The 15,776-nt window shown below is 46.3% G+C and overlaps 1 pseudogene; it reads right to left on the bottom strand.

Moving 5' to 3' along the window:
- Nucleotides 1-11,581: 11,581 nt before the first annotated feature.
- Nucleotides 11,582-14,694, bottom strand: LOC132527512 (MHC class I polypeptide-related sequence B-like; annotated as a pseudogene).
- Nucleotides 14,695-15,776: the final 1,082 nt, after the last annotated feature.

Genomic DNA, 15,776 nt, shown 5'->3' with positions numbered 1-15,776 from the left:
AGAATATTTGACTTTCAGACTGTTAAAACTTGAAGTAGTCCCTACCTTCAAAGAGTCTACAGTTGAAGGAAGGTAGACAAATGTTTTAAAAGATACACAATAATACCAAGTCACCTTCTGAAGAAGCTAAAGAAGACACAAAAATGGAGAATTCCATTGTATTTGTATTGAATTAACCAGCCCCCTACTGATGGATTTTTTGTGGTTTCCAGTTTTTACCTTTACAGTGCTGTGGTAGATGTCTTCATACATCTTGCCTTCAATTATCTTATTTTTATTATTAATATTAACAATTTTGGGGAATTCCCTGGTGGTCCAGTGGTTAGGACTCCTCGTGTCCACTGCCAGGGGCCGGGTTTGATCCCTGGTGAGGGAAGTAAGATCCCGCATACCATGCAAAGGAAACAAAACAAAAACATTAACATTTTTTTTGTTAGAAACATTTTTAAATTGAGGTATGATGTACATATAGTGAAATGAACAGAACTTTAGTGAATCAATCGATGAAATTTAACAAAGATATGCAGCCATGTCACCCACACCCCTATCAAAATATAGAATGTTCCCTTCACCCTAGAACGTTCCCTTTACTCCCTTTCGTTTAGTCCCCCTTCCCCAACCAAAAGCATCCACTGATCTGGTGACTATCACCACAGAGTAGTTTTGCCTGTTTTAAAACTTGATACAAATGCACTCACAGAGTATGGTCTTCTCTGTGTCTGGCTTTTTGCCTTTGGCATAATATCAATGTGATCCATCCATGTTGTTGTATGTATCAGTAGTTCTTCATTTTAATTGCTGAGCAGTATTCCATTGAAGATTGGGCCACAGTTTTTGGCTATTTGAGGGTATTCTCAGTTTTTGGCTACTACAAGTAAAGCAACTACTAACATTCTTGTATATGGTTTCTATAGACATATATCTTGATTTCTCTTTTTTTTTTAAAAAATATATTTATTTATTTAATTTATTTATTTTTGGCTGCATTAGGTCTTCGTTGCTGTGCTCAGGCTTTCTCTAGTTGCGGCGAGCGGGGGCTACTCTTTGTTGAGGTGCACAGGCTTCTCATTGCGGTGGCTTCTCTTGTTGCGGAGCACAGGCTCTAGGTGCACAGGCTTCAGTAGCTGTGGCACGTGGGCTCTAGAGCACAGGCTCAGTAGTTGTGGCGCACGGGCTTAGTTGCTCCATGGCATACGGGATCTTCCTGGACCAGGGCTTGAACCCGTGTCCCCTGCATTGGCAGGCAGATTCTTAACCACTGCGCCACCAGGGAAGCCCTATCTTGATTTCTCTTGAGTAAATACCAAGGAATGTACATGCTGGTCATAGATTTCTTGTTGTTTTACTTTATTTGAAGATCCAAAACTAATTTCCAAAGTAATTATTTTATATTCCTATAGGCAATGGATAAGAGTTTGGGTTGTTCCACATCCTTGCCAACATTTATGGTTATTAATCTTTTTACTGTTAGCTTTTCTGATGGGTGTAGTGATTTCTAACTGTGGTTTCAAAGTTTTGACTTTGTATTTTCCCGACTGATGCTGAGAACTTTTTCATATATGTGTTGTCCATTCATGTATCTTCCCTTTGTAAAGTGCCTATTTAAGTCTTTTACTCAGTTTTGTTGTTGTTGTTGTTTGTCTTTTTATTATCAAGTCATAGCAGTTGTTTATATACTCTGGATACAAATCCTTTGTCGGATACATGTATTGCAAACATTCTAACAAAGGAGTTTCTTTTTAAAAGAAAAAAAATTCTTCTGGAAAGCAAAATCTACTGATTTTTCACACATTATTGAGAATAATGGCCCAGATTGTGAGGTTCTAGCCCACAGGAACTTCATATTATTGTCTTTGTATTCAGAAAGTAGGCCAAAGTACTTAATTTCTCTGAGGGACCCAGGAGCTATTGGAGAATTCATTCTTCAGGTTGTGAAAGCTATTTCAGAAGATCCCTCTGAAGATTGTGGAAAGAGCTTCATAAATGTTAATTCGCTTTCCCTAAGCTTTGGATTCAAAGAATGCTCAGAATGCAGCCCTGCCTCCCAGTCCACCTGCCCCCCCACCCCCCCACCCCCCCACCCCCGCCAAGAGTTTGACACCCAAGACCTATTTGTGCCTGTGGTCCTTCCTTCATCCTTCTTTCTTGGTTCTATTCACTTCATTCTGGCTTCTGCTCACATTCTCAAGGAAGTCTCTTCTGGTCAAGGTCACTAACATAGTACTGTTAATCTTAATGGAGATGTCTATGTCCTCATCTTTCTTTACCTCTCAGCAGCTTTCCCCATACTTGACAACTCTTTCTTTTTATTTATTTTGCTCAGTTCTGGATTTACTTCACAAAGCTTTTACAAAGTAGTTCTAGTTGGAAGAAAAGAATAGAGAATTATAAGAAAGCCTTATGGAGGCACCGTGCAGGTTTGTCGATTTGTAACTTTTTAATATCATTTGCTATATGTGGTATACATAGTAAACAGTAGAAACATATGCAGACAGTCTTCATTTTGCGTGGTTTTGATAGGCATGTGTTTCAATTAACATTTTCCTGGCATGGCTTGGGGGGTGTGTGTGTGTGTGTGTGTGTGTGTCTTGAATTTGGTGCATGCTTTTCTTACTAAGGATTTTTAAAATCCTCTTGTTAGGTATGTTTTAAGACTGTATAAATTGTTTCTTGCTAAATGTATCATTCTGTAGCATACTTTTTCATTTAACATTGTATATGAGATGAATCCACGTTTATACAAATAGTTCATTTGTTTTCATTCCTGGATAGTAGCCATGGTACGAATATGCTACAATTTCTCTCTCTTTTTCCTCTTCATTGACTTTTAGTTTGTTTTTATCACAGACATGGCTGCCTGCAGTGAACATTTTTGGGTATCTCTCCTTGGTCCCTTGTGTGTCCCGCTAGGATATGTTTGTAGGAGTGGAATTATTGCACTTCTTTACTACGAGATGCCAAATTGTTCTCCGAAGTGATTGTATTAATATATATATATATGCTCTGCCCACCCACCCCCCATGCGCCCTGCGACACTCAGTTCTAGTTTTCTTCTTACCACCCCGGCTGCTCCTTCTCAATCTCCTTTGCTGCCTCCTTTTGCTGTAAATTTTGACATGTTTAAGAGCTTTAACTGGACTGCTTATTCTGTTCTTACCGCTTTCCCAATCGCTCTAGTTTCACCCAGTCACAGGATTTTAAATATCATCTATACACAGATGGCTCCCAAATATGTATCTCTACATATTTTCATAGTTTAAAAAATAATCGTGCCAAAATTGGTACTCAAATATATTGCAGATTGGATTGTAAATTGGTAATGTTTTTATGAAGGACAATATGGCAATCTCTGTGCAAATTTTTATTTTTTAATTAATTATTTTTTGATTAATTTATTTATTTGGCTGCGTTGGGTCTTCGATGCTGTGCAGGGGACATAGATACACTATTATGTATAAAATAACTAATAAGAACATGCTGTATAAAAAAATAAATAAAATAAAATTCAAACATTCAAAAAAAAGAAAAGCATTGCATATCTATACAATAAAGTACCATAAGAATTAAAAAAAAAAAAAGGGACTTCCCTGGGGGTCCAGTGGTTAAGACTCTGAGCTCCCACTGTAGGGGGCAGGAATTTGATCCCTGGTCAGGGAACTAAGATCCCACATCCTCATGGTGAGGTTAAAAAAAAAAAAAAGGACATAGGAAGATTTTTTTTTTTTAATGAATTAATACTTGGTTGCGGTGGCTTCTCTTGTTGTGGAACACAGGCTCTAGGCACGCGGGCTTCAGTAGTTGTGGCGTGAGGGCTCAGTAGTTGTGGCTCGCAGCCTCTAGAGAGCAGGCTCAGTAGTTGTGGCCCACGGCCTTAGTTGCTCCGCGGCATGTGGGATCTTCCCGGACCAGGGATCAAACTCATCTCCCCTGCAGCTGCAGGCAGATTTGTAACCACTGCACCACCAGGGAAGTCCCTGCATTTACTTTCTTTACATATCTTTCAATCATCAAAAGGTAAAATAAAGGCATGATTAGTTAACAAATGCAAGTTGTTTGGTCAAGAAACCGACTTTTTTATTATTGTTTTTTTGGCCGCGTCGCATGGCTTGCAGGATCTTAGTTCCCTGACCAGGGATCGAAACTGGGCCCACAGCAGTGAAAGCGCCAAGTCTTAACCACTGGACCACCAGGGAATTCCCATTTTAAAATTTTATTTTATTATTATTATTATTACTGACCAAATCTTGATTTAAGCAGGAAAGCCCAATCTACAAGGCATTTTTTTGGTGGTTGGACACAACACTTGTAGTTTCAGCAATCTCAGGACGCCCTCTAGTGTCCATGTGGGCTCAAGGTCTCAATAATTAGAAGATCAATCACTTTGGAGTTTCACCTAGGACATCTGATTGAAGCCATTTACCAACACTTCAGGGCTCTCATTATTGGCCCATTCTGTTATCCTTCAAGTTTGCCCATGCCTGTCAGACTATGTCACCCTATCTTTGGATCAGAAAGTGTGATCAGAGCCCCTCTGTCACATCATAGGCCCAAACAGCCAAGGTATGGTGGAGGAAGGCCTGGAGGTCAACGTGCTGAGGGGTGAGGAAGGCCCTGAGGGTGTAGGAGCCAGTCTGGGGGGCTGCAGCAGCCCCAGGTGCTGACCATAGAGCACTGCCTCTGGATCACCCTCTCTGACCTCCACGTCTGGTCCCTACCTGTCTGTCTGCCATTCCTGTGACCCCAAGGCAATCAAACACTGGATCACCGCGGTGAGAGTGGGGTTCCAGGGTCAGTCAGGTGTGGTCTGGTTTATCCGATATGGTCTCTCATAGACATAGGGAATTGAAACAGGAAACTACAAGCCAAGAATGGCTGGGAGATTTTCCAAACCCTTTAGTTGGAACACAGAGCTCACTGAGGTTTGCTTTTGGAATCTTCTCATCTGTCTTCTCCTCTCACCAGGCATTTCCTTCCCCTCTCCAAAGCCCATCTAGTAGAACATTACCTTTCAGGACTGCTTTCCGGATCAGCCAAGCCCAAATCTCCAGATAACTTGTGTCTTGGATCCACACGCTCAATGGCAACCCTGAGGGTAAGTTCAGTGAAATTTAGATTATCCAGTTGGGATCAGTCACTTGGGGTTGTGGGGGGGAGAGCACTTGTTGGTCGTAACATTAGGGAAGTTATCTTTACATCTGTAAATAGAAGCCTGCTTGATGTGGGAAGAGGGGAGGGAAAACATCGTTTTAGCATGTGTAGGAGTCTTCAGGAGAAAAACTACAGACAGCTCCAGAAATGCTAGGACCCACACTCAGTGACAGAGTGACCCACTCATCTGTCACCCAGGTGGTGCCCAGGTGGGCTTCCCAGGAGGTCCAGTGTCATTTAAGTTTCAAGGCCAACATTTTTTGGAGAATCCAGGCCACACATTCAGTACATCAGGGACTCAGATTCTCAAGCTGTGAAGATGAAAGAATCCATGCTACTTTCTCAGGTGTGGTGAGATTAAAATTACATAACAATCAGTAACCTATAATTGATGGTATTCTTAGTGTTGCCTTTATTGCTCAGCCAACTCCCAAACCCAAGAATGGATCAAGGATTGTGGAGGAAGAGTTCATTTCTTCCCTCTGGAGGACCATCAGTAGGGATTTCTGCCCTGTGGAGTCCAAAGGAGAGATGTTGCTTCAAGCTGAGTTGGGAAAGGAGACTTGGACTTTTTCATTAAAATTTCATTTTGCACGTTTTAATACTTCATAATAAGTACTTTATCCTATTAAAAAAGTAAAGCTTGCTCAGTCACAGACAACATATAAAAATGTATAGGGCTTCCCTGGTGGCGCAGTGGTTGAGGGTCCGCCTGCCGATGCAGGGGACGCGGTTCATACCCCAGTCCGGGAAGATCCCACATGCCACGGAGCGGCTGGGCCCGTGAGCCATGGCCGCTGAGCCTGCGCGTCCGGAGCCTGTGCTCCGCAACAGGAGAGACTGCAGCGATGAGGGGCCTGCGTACCGCAAAAAAAAAAAAAAATGTATAGAAGCAGAAAGATGGGAAACCATCTGGTGTCTCCACTGGGAGGATCATGGTGAGCCCTTTGACAGGCCGTTAGTTCCCACCAGCTGTTTCCCATGTATTCATGTGTCTGTCCATACAGGACTGCATAGCTGTAGTTAGCTGTAGTCATACATTATGAATTATTTTGAATCTTGTTTTTGAAAACATTATTATTATCAGTAAGCAACTTTATATATGATATTACAAACTCTCCTTAAACACTGCTTTTACCAGCTGTATACTATCTCCAAAAAAAAAAAAGATATACCTGCTCTTCTGTATCATTTTTTACCATTACAAATAAAATCTGATTAATATTCTTTTTATTTTAGGCCACGCTGTGAGGCTTGTAAGGTCTTAGTTCCCTGACTAGGGATCGTACTCAGGCCACAGCAGTGAAAGCACCTAGTCTTTATTTATTTATTTATTTATTTATGGCTGCGTTGGGTCTTTGTTGCGGAGCGCGGGCTTTCTCTAGTTGTGGCAAGCAGGGGCTACTCTTTGTTGCAGTGCGCAGGCTTCTTGTTGTGGTGGCTTCTCTTGTTGCGGAGCACGGGCTCTGGTGCAAGGGCTTCAATAGTTGTGGCTCGTGGGCTCTAGAGCTCAGGCTCAGTAGTTGTGGTGCACAGGCTTAGCTGCTCCATGGCATGTGGGATCTTCCCGGACCAGGGATAGAACCCATGTCCCCTGCATTGGCAGGCAGATTCTTAACCACTGCGCCACCAAAGAAGTCCCTGATTCATATTCTTATGCTTAGGGAGTTCCCTAGTGGTCTGGTGGTTAGGATTTGGAGCTCTCACTGCAGAGGCCCAGGTTCAATCCCTGGTCAGGGAACCGTGATCCTGCAAGCCACCTGGCATGGCCAAAAATTTAAAAAAATAAAATTCTTACACCTAAATATCCTTCTATATTTTATTTTAAAATCATAGATTTGTTGAATAGAAATTACTGGGTCAAATGGTATGAAGTTTTTTGGTTTTTTTTTTTTTTTGCGGTACACGGGCCTCTCACTATTGTGGCCTCCTGCTGCGGAGCACAGGCTCAGCGGCCATGGCCCACGGGCCCAGCCGCTCCGCGGGATGTGGGATCTTCCCGGACCGGGGCACGAACCCGTGTCCCCTGCATCGGCAGGCGGACTCTCAACCACTGCACCACCAGGGAAGCCCAGTATGAACATTTTTAAGGCTTGTCATACATGTTTTCAAATTGCTTTTCAAAACCACTATGCCAGCTTATATTCAACCCATATTTACTGAGTCCCTACTATGTACTGGGACTGTTCTATGTGCTAGAGATACAAGTGGTGACAAGTAGACAAGGTTCCTGTTTTAAAGAACATATATTTCAGTGATACAGATGACAAAAGCAATTATTCTGCTATCAGTGATAATTGCTCTGGAGAAAAATATGGCTGGGCTAGAAGATTGGTGGTGGCAATGGCAAGGCAAATATCTCAGAGAGTTTGTTGGACATGATGTTTCTGAGGACTTGACCTTGGGACACTGGACCTGAATGGAGGAGGGAGCACCCATGTGAGTCTCTGGGGAGGAGGTGCACTTGGGGAGTCACAGCAGGGACAGGAGCCCTGGGACAGGACTGGGCAGTGTCAGAGGCCCATATGAGTAGATGAGTGAGCCGGGCTGCCAGTGGTGGGCTGAGGCCAGGGTGGCCAGAGGGTCCCTGTCATAAGGGGCTTGTAGGCAGTGGTGAGGGACTGGGATTTCATTCTGCCTACGAAAGGAAGACGCTGCAGTGTTCTGTGGGATGTGGTGGTGAGGATGTGGTCTAACTCAGTTTAAAAATTCATGTCATCTGTTACGTGGGTAACAGACAGCAGGGCATGAGAGCCAGCAGGGAGCCCACCTGGAAGGCTAGCCTGTTTACTATTGTGGGGAGGACAGTTCTAGGATGGAAGCAGTAGAGCTGTGAGAAGTGACTGGATTTAATGTTGATACATTTTAAAGATGGCGTGAGCAGTAAGTCAATGAAGAACCACACATTTATTTACTTATCTTAATTCCACACTTGATTCCACGTGGCTTACTGCAACAAACTCAGTGTAATATACATGAATTATTTAAAAAGCAATATAAAAATATAAATTTTAAATGTTGAGACTGGGTTCAAGTTAGAACATTACTAGGCAAGCTGGAATATCTGAAACATTTGTTGAAATGGAGAGTTTACTGTTTACCTAGTCATGGATTTCACTGGCTCAAAATCTCTTATGATTATTGCCTAAAAGAGCCACGGGGTGGGGCCATAGCTCAGGGTCAGTCCCTTGTTTCCTGCTTCCAGTTCTATACTTAGAGTAAAGCAGATTAATTCCAAGATGTTCAAAGACTAAATCAACATCTACAAAGTCATTGAGTAAATGTAAGAACCTCAGGAATTCAAGGAGATTTTACAGTTTTTCTCAGAAATGACCTCACTGTGTGCTGCTGAAGAGATAGTGTCCTTTCTGGGGGCCCCAAGATGTAGGGGCTATTGAGCTATAGCCCTAAATAGAGTTGTTCTTTCTACCTAACGGGTCCCACAAAGCCTTAGAGCCAACTTCAGTGGTGTCATCTGAACTAGGATTTTGGTTTTCTGATGTTGGTTCTATTTGAGCATTTGTGTGGGCTTAAAAGTGTGACAAAGGTTTCCTTGCAATGATATTTCTTTGAGGGAATTTGACATCCACCCTCAGTGGCTCTGACTTCCCTGACCAGTCCCTGGAGGGAATGGACTGTCCTGCACCGCTTTTCAGTATCCCTTTGTGTAGGAGTGACCTGTAGACTTGGAGTCACAGGGTCACCGCATCTCACCCTCCTCCCGAATGCAGAGTGCTTTAAGCCTTTTTTTGGGGGGGGGTGTTTGCAGTCTGCTGATCTGATGAGTGCCATTGTCCCATATCCAGAAATAAAGGCACATGTGACCATAACACCAAAGTCTTGAATGTAGTGCCAAGGTGGGAAGGTTTCCTAAATTTTGACTCTCCATTTACACCAGTGGTTCCCAACTTGGGTACCCGAGATTTACACAGAGAGAGAGCTGGAGGGGATGGTATGGGATGTCTAGAGGCGGAGCCACAGGTGCCCTTCAGGGTTTCTCTCAGTGGTCTTTGCCTCTCTTTTTTCCTGCGGTTCAGAGGAGTTTGTACTCCAGGAGAAGTCTTTTGAAAAGGGTGAGAGATATTCAGGGATGGTTCTGGGGAGGGAAAAGGATGAGGAGAGTAGAGACAAAGCTGAGTGCAGCTGGACGAGAGGCGGAGTCTGGCAGGAGAGGGGGCTGGCCTGAGGGCAGCAGGTCTGGAGCCCAGCAGTTCACTGTGTGGAGTCCTAAAGCAAGTGAGGAATGGGGAGAGTGCAGACCTTCTATTGGCCAGAAAGATCAGAATTTGACTTTGTTTTGTTCTTGTGTTTCGTCAGGATGAATTGGTAAACCCATCAGAGTGGGAGATTAGGTGCCTACTTTTCTTTTATTGAATTTTTTTTCATTTATTTTTTATACTGCAGGTTCTTATTAGTTATCTATTTTATACATATTAGTGTATATATGTCAATCCCAATCTCCCAATTCATCCCACCACCACCCACCCCACTTTCCCCCCTTGGTGTCCATACGTTTGTTCTCTACATCTGTGTCTCTATTTCTGCCCTGCAAACCACTTTGTCAGTACCATTTTAGGAGCCTGCTTTTCAAAGGAAAAAAGTTAGTCTCCTCCCAGTTTAAGCTCATCAGAAATTGCTAGGAGCAACCCAAGTGTCTGCACCAGCTGTGCCTCCCAGGACTGCGTTGTCCCCTCCAACACCAACAGGAAGGGGAGCAGGGACGGGTGTGGAGGCTTTGGGTCCTCCCTACCACGCTTTCTTCGTCTCCAGTTATTGTCTGAGTTTCCTTGCCTCCCCGCCACCATCCTAACCCTCCCTCCCTCCCTCCCTCCCTCCCTTCCTTCCTTCCTTCCTTTCCTTCCTCCCTTCCTTCCTTCCATTTTTGGCCGCACCGCGCTTCTTGCAGGATCTTACTTCCCCCACCGGGATTGAACCCAGGCCCTCGGCAGTGAGAGGTTGTAGTCCTAACCACTGGACCGCCAGGGAATTCTCAGTTTCTCTGCGTCCTCTCCTTGAGCCACTGCAAACCCGAGAGCCAGAGCGAGCATCGCCCACATGGGTTGGATGCTCTGACGGAGACACTGCCATTGCCCAGCATTTTTGAAACTTTACATCAGAAAGTCAGTGTCTTGTTCCTCAGACTCGCTCTGAAAGCCTTTATCTTTTCTCAAGGACAAATCGAGGCTCGAGGAATAAGGTTTGCCCCGACCTTTTCTCGGCTGGAGGACGCTATGGCACCGCGGGTTTGGAACGTGGGTTGAGGATAAATGTGACGGGATCCCTTGTGTCCCCACTGATTTGCGCTTCTTTTTATTAGAGTCCGAGCCTCTCATAAATGTTTGTTTATATTCCGTGTACTCCACTAAAAACATCCCTTTGCAAAGCACTTTGAAAGATTCAGGGCTATGAAAGTGTGAAGGATTATCCCAAAATACAGTTTCTGGTATTGGATTTTAGTTAACATTTTGGTGTTTAAAAATCTGCAACTTATTGACTTTGGGGCTTAGTGTCATGATATTTTTAAGTGGAAATATTCACTCCCTGACCCCCTACACAATATAAATCCAAATTTACACTAAAAGAAGATTCCAACATTTCAGATAAATTTTAAGCCACGAATTATCTCACTCCCTGGAGATACCACTGTCAGAACTTCGGTGAGCAATCTTCCAGGGTTTCATCTATTTAAAATATATATTTTGGGGACTTCCCTGGTGGTCCAGTGGGTAAGACTCCGAACTCCCAATGCAGGAGGCCCGAGTTCCATCCCTGGTCAGGGAACCAGATTCAACATGTCACAACTAAGAGTTCGCATGCTGCAACTAAGATCTGGTGCAACCAAGTAAATAAAAATAAATTTTAAAATAAATAAGATATATATTTTGTAAGTGGTGTTAGTGGCATTATAATTCAGTACGTTCTCTAGCTTTTAGAGAAGCTTAAAAGTGTGTTGGGCACATCTTTTCATAGCAATACAGTAAAATCTATCTTACTCCTTATATTGGCTGCATGGAATTATGTCGCAAGGCTTTTCTTTGGGGACAGTGGAAATGTTCTACATCTTTACTGTGGTAATGGTGACATGGGCGCGTAAATTGCCAAAGCTCAAACCAGCTGTGCATTTCAAATAGATGCATTAAATTGTATATAAAGTATGTCCCTTCAAAGTTGATTTTTAAAATATTATCCTCTTTGGAACCTGTACTTTGGTTAGGTAAGCAAAACAAACAAAACACCTTGTTCTTGTTGCTAAGAGCTACACGCTGCACATCTGGAGGTGAGGAGTCCTGCTGTGCGCAACTTACTCTCCAGTGGTTCGGCAATAACGGTAATAGCCGTCTATTTATGCATTCAGAGAGAGATCAAACAGCTATAGCAAACCTTGAATAAATGACAGAACTAGATAAAGAATAAAAATAAACGTTAGAAATCATAAAAGTACATCGTTAAAAGTTTATTTCCCCGTAGCTTTTTTCTCCCTTTTTCTTCTCTTTTCCTTTCTTCAACCCTTTCCCCCTTCCCTTCCTCCCTGCTTTTTCCACTCTCCTTTAGGGCTTATCCCCTGCATATTCAAACACACGAACACACCTGACTCACCTCCACCGGTCTGGTACCGACGCCCAAGTCGATGCTCACCCGGGCGTTTTGTAAACGATGAAGCGTTGCCCAGCTCCACTGTTATCGTATCATTTCAGGCAGTCACCCCAGTCTTTGAAGGAAGTCACACTGGGTCTAAAGTAGTTTCCTCCCTGAACGCGGCAGAACCTCGGTGGTTTTTTGTTTTTGTTTTCTGGATCTCTGCTTTTCATTCGGGCAGGAAGGACCGGATTTAAAGGCCAGTTCCGCAGCGGGCGCTTTCCTTCCTGGGGGCGACGCGAGGCTGTAGAAGTGTACTTAGATCCTAGAATCTAACGGTGGGCCCCGCAGCGGGGTGGGCTGGAAGAAGCAGCTCCGAACTCAGGATCAATCCAGGGGCGGTTTAAAATAAATCGAATTCCACATCTCTCGTCAGACCTACCGACTCGGAATTTCCGCGGACCCAAGCAGGTCTGCATTTTCGCAGCCTGCAGATGTAATTGCCGAGCAGTGTGAGGACCAGAAGCCTGAATGCAGCTCACTCCTGTCCCAACCTGCCCATAAGAGCCTTTATTCTGCTTTTATATCCACGAACAACTTCTATTTCCTTTAAACCAGAGTTAGGGGTTGGTTGATCTTCTGAGGGTGCAGCGGGGCCGCGCCTCGGGTTAGGCAAGCATCCGCGCAGGCTGCTTTCGGTTTCCTTTCGGGACCCAGCAGCAGTGCGAGAGGTCTGCGCAGAGAAAGATGCCAGTGTGCCGGTGAGTCCAGGGGTACAAAAGGGAGAGTGGAGGGAGAACAGGTAGTTTATAGGGCAGAGCAGGGGAGGCTGGAGGCAGCGTGGCGTGCAGGGAAAATACTTTGTACAAGAGACTAGCTGCGACGCTTGATGGGGGAGGGACAGCCACGCCCAAATCCGGGAGAGCACCCCAAATCTGGAGTCGTACCTCTCACGAGGAGTAGTTGGCTTTATCTCTCATTGCAGTCATCTCTAAATGCTGTGAGACAAACCTAACATATTAGTATTAGTATTAAAAGTCTTTTTGGGGGGAGAGGGGTTGCGACTCGAATGAGACCGTTTGCTGGAGCTGCCACACCTATCAAGTCTTCGAAGGACGATGGTCTTGGAGGAAAGGGCTTGTCAGGAGAGCTGGGTTCCATCTGCCTCTATACTTTCACTACCCTTGTGACCTTTCGCAATGAAAAGAAGCTCTCTGAGATGGGACAGGACCCAATCCCTGACCTGCTAAATAAATTATGATGGTCAAAGTAATTAATTAATAAAAATGATGTGAAATCTAAGAAATTGTTAAAACTTCCCGAGGCATGACATTTCCATCCACAGGAAAAGTATTGGAAAAGGATCTTAGTGGAATGGTTACTAATGAGAGGCAGAGTACAACTTTAAAAAAAGCATTTGCAGGGAGACAAAGATGAAATGAACACAGTTCCTGATCCTAAAGTGGCTCATTTTCTAATGTGGGGAGTATAAAATGGTCAGATGGGGCTCAAGGCAGGGCACACTTGGTTCCATCCGGGAGGTTTCAAGCAGGGCTAGACCAGTGACTCTAAAGCTTGCCTACACATTTGGAATCGCTGAGGGGGCTTCAAAAGATATGAAGCCCTAGGTTCAACCCAAGGGATACTGATTCAGTTGGTTTTGGCCATGGCCTAGACATATGGATAGTAAAAACTCCCCAGGTGGTTCTATAAGCAATCAGGTTTAAGGACCATGGCGTAGGTATTCCAAAGACCAAGAGATGTGTGTTGGGGATAAGGCACAGCTTTCAGAAGGAGGCTTTCAGGATGGCATTAAATTGCAGGACACCACGCCAGCAGAGCATATATGTACCCAGAGGACAGGGAGGGTCTCTGTGTGCAGAGTCACGGCGGGGAGGCTCTAGGGGTCTGGGGGAGAGGAAGGGCCCTGGCCCAGGAGCAGTACCTGTTCTCTCCCTGAAGCCTGTCCAGGATTCCAAATAGCCCCGCAGTCTTCCACAAAGCTCTCCCTGCATGTGGGCCTGGTAATACTTGCTTTGAAAGCCATCTGTGTCCCAGGACTTCTCCATTTCCATGGCCAAGTTCCGAGCCAAGGACTGGGGCGCTGTACATCCGTGGGTCTCTGGGTGACAGGAGAGGAGGAGCTCCCCATCATAGTAGCGAAACCTGAAGCCCCAGGCGTGGTTGTCTTCTCGGATTTCACAGCCCAGATCTCCTGGAGGGAATTCACACCTGCAACCCACCCCACCAGCAGTGACTCCTCCAGTCCCCGTGTCCCTCTGTCCTCACACCCAAGTGAGAAACTCCAGCCAGAGGGCCCCCTCCCTGCTCCCCTCATGTCTTCCCAGGGCTGCTGAGTCATGGCCACCCCCCTGCTGAACTCACAGACCCCTATCCTCTGGCCCCTGCCCCCAAATCCAGTGAAAGGCCTCCCAGCACTCTCGGACCCTCCCCACTCTCACCTCCTTTCTCCTCCTGCAGGGCCAGGATTTCTGCTAGAAGCTCTCTGAGGTCCTTCCACGTCTCTGTCAAGTCCTTGGACTCTGTGTCCCACGTCTCAGCTCCCAGCTCTTCTGCCCACAGCCCCCGGGGTTCTACCTGCCTGTCTCACGGTCATAGTGCAGGAAGGCCTGGCCATCCAAGTGTCCCCCAGCGAAAAAGCTGGACTGCACAGATCCATCCCGGGACAGCACCGTGAGGTTGTAATGAAGACTGTGTGATCCTGGGGAAGGGGGAACCGCAGATGAAAGAGCTTTCCGGAAACAAGTGCACATCAAATATTTACCAGACAAGTTCTGCTGTCCTGACCTGCTCCAGGACTGAGGATGCAGAACATGCACATGTACAAGGGACCACAATGAGAATTTTTCCAACACAGGGGAAAGAAGAAAAAGAGAAGGGAAGGAGAGGGGAATTGAGGAGTGGAGGGAGGGGTGGAGATGGGCAAACAAGCAGGACAAGTGCCAGGACAGGGAGGCACCGGCTCCCTAAGGGTCCAGGCAGGAGGCCAAGGGGAGAGGCTGGCCTGCAGGGGGCAAGGGAGAGGCAGGAAGACCAGGGTGAGGGGAGGTGGAGTCAGAGGGGAGGGAGGGGCAGTGTCAGGCCCAGGATCAGAGGCATCCCTGGTCAGAGGCGGGTCAGGTGAGATGGAGAGCGAGGGCTGCTGCCCGTGGGGCAGGCTCATCATGGACAAGGTGGGCTCAAGGGAGGGTGAGGCACGAGGCAGAGGGGCCTGAGGGGCTGGGCTGTGGCCCTAAGAGAGTGGAAGGTGGGCCAGTACCCCTGGTGGAGGTGAAGCAGTGGGTCTGGGCCCAGAGTGCAAGAGGCATGGTGAGGCCCCAGGTGGGGAGGTGGCTGGACCTGCCAGTGTCCCCTGGGAGAGGTGGGTGTTGGGGGCCTGAGTCAGTGCCATGTGCCCAAGGGTCATGGAGAATTAGGAGGGTTGGCAAGAGAAAATAGAACTGAAAAGCCAAGGTGCACGTTGGGAGGGACCTGCATGGTGGGAGTGGTTGGGGGCAGGTCACACCTCCACAGAGGGTGTGGGTCAGGCAGGCAGCACAGGAGGGCGGGCCTGGGGGAAGACCCCCTGTAGGGAAAGGCCAACTGACCAAGTGGCATCAACAAGGATTTTGGATACATGGTTGAGGTAGTGAGAGCCCACTGGGGTCAGTGAACCCAAGAGAGGGTGATGAAGGCCAAGGAGGTGGGCAGTTGGACCAAGGGTAGTATTCCTATTGGGGAGGGAGGAAGGGCAAGGGGCTGCAGAGGAGACAGTGGTGAGGGTGGATTGGGGGGCAGGGGATGAGCATGCCTCAGGGGTCACTCTGGGGGGACCTTGGGTTAGGGTGAAGACAGGAGAGGAGGGGTGCTCTGGTTGAGGGTGAGGATGGGGTAGTGATTCCTGGGAGGAGGCTTGTGATTGATGAGAACGTGGCGATGGCCCCAGGCACTCAGGCAAGGAGTGGAAGCTGGGCAACGTGCCATGAGGGTAGGTGCAGAGGGACCAGGGCAAGTGGAGTCCAGCACCTGAGGCCTAGAGAGTGGAGGTCTCA

Source organism: Lagenorhynchus albirostris, chromosome 10 (assembly GCF_949774975.1).
Source record: "Lagenorhynchus albirostris chromosome 10, mLagAlb1.1, whole genome shotgun sequence".
Taxonomy (NCBI): Eukaryota; Metazoa; Chordata; class Mammalia; order Artiodactyla; family Delphinidae; genus Lagenorhynchus; species Lagenorhynchus albirostris.
This window is presented reverse-complemented; position numbering and strand designations above follow the sequence as displayed.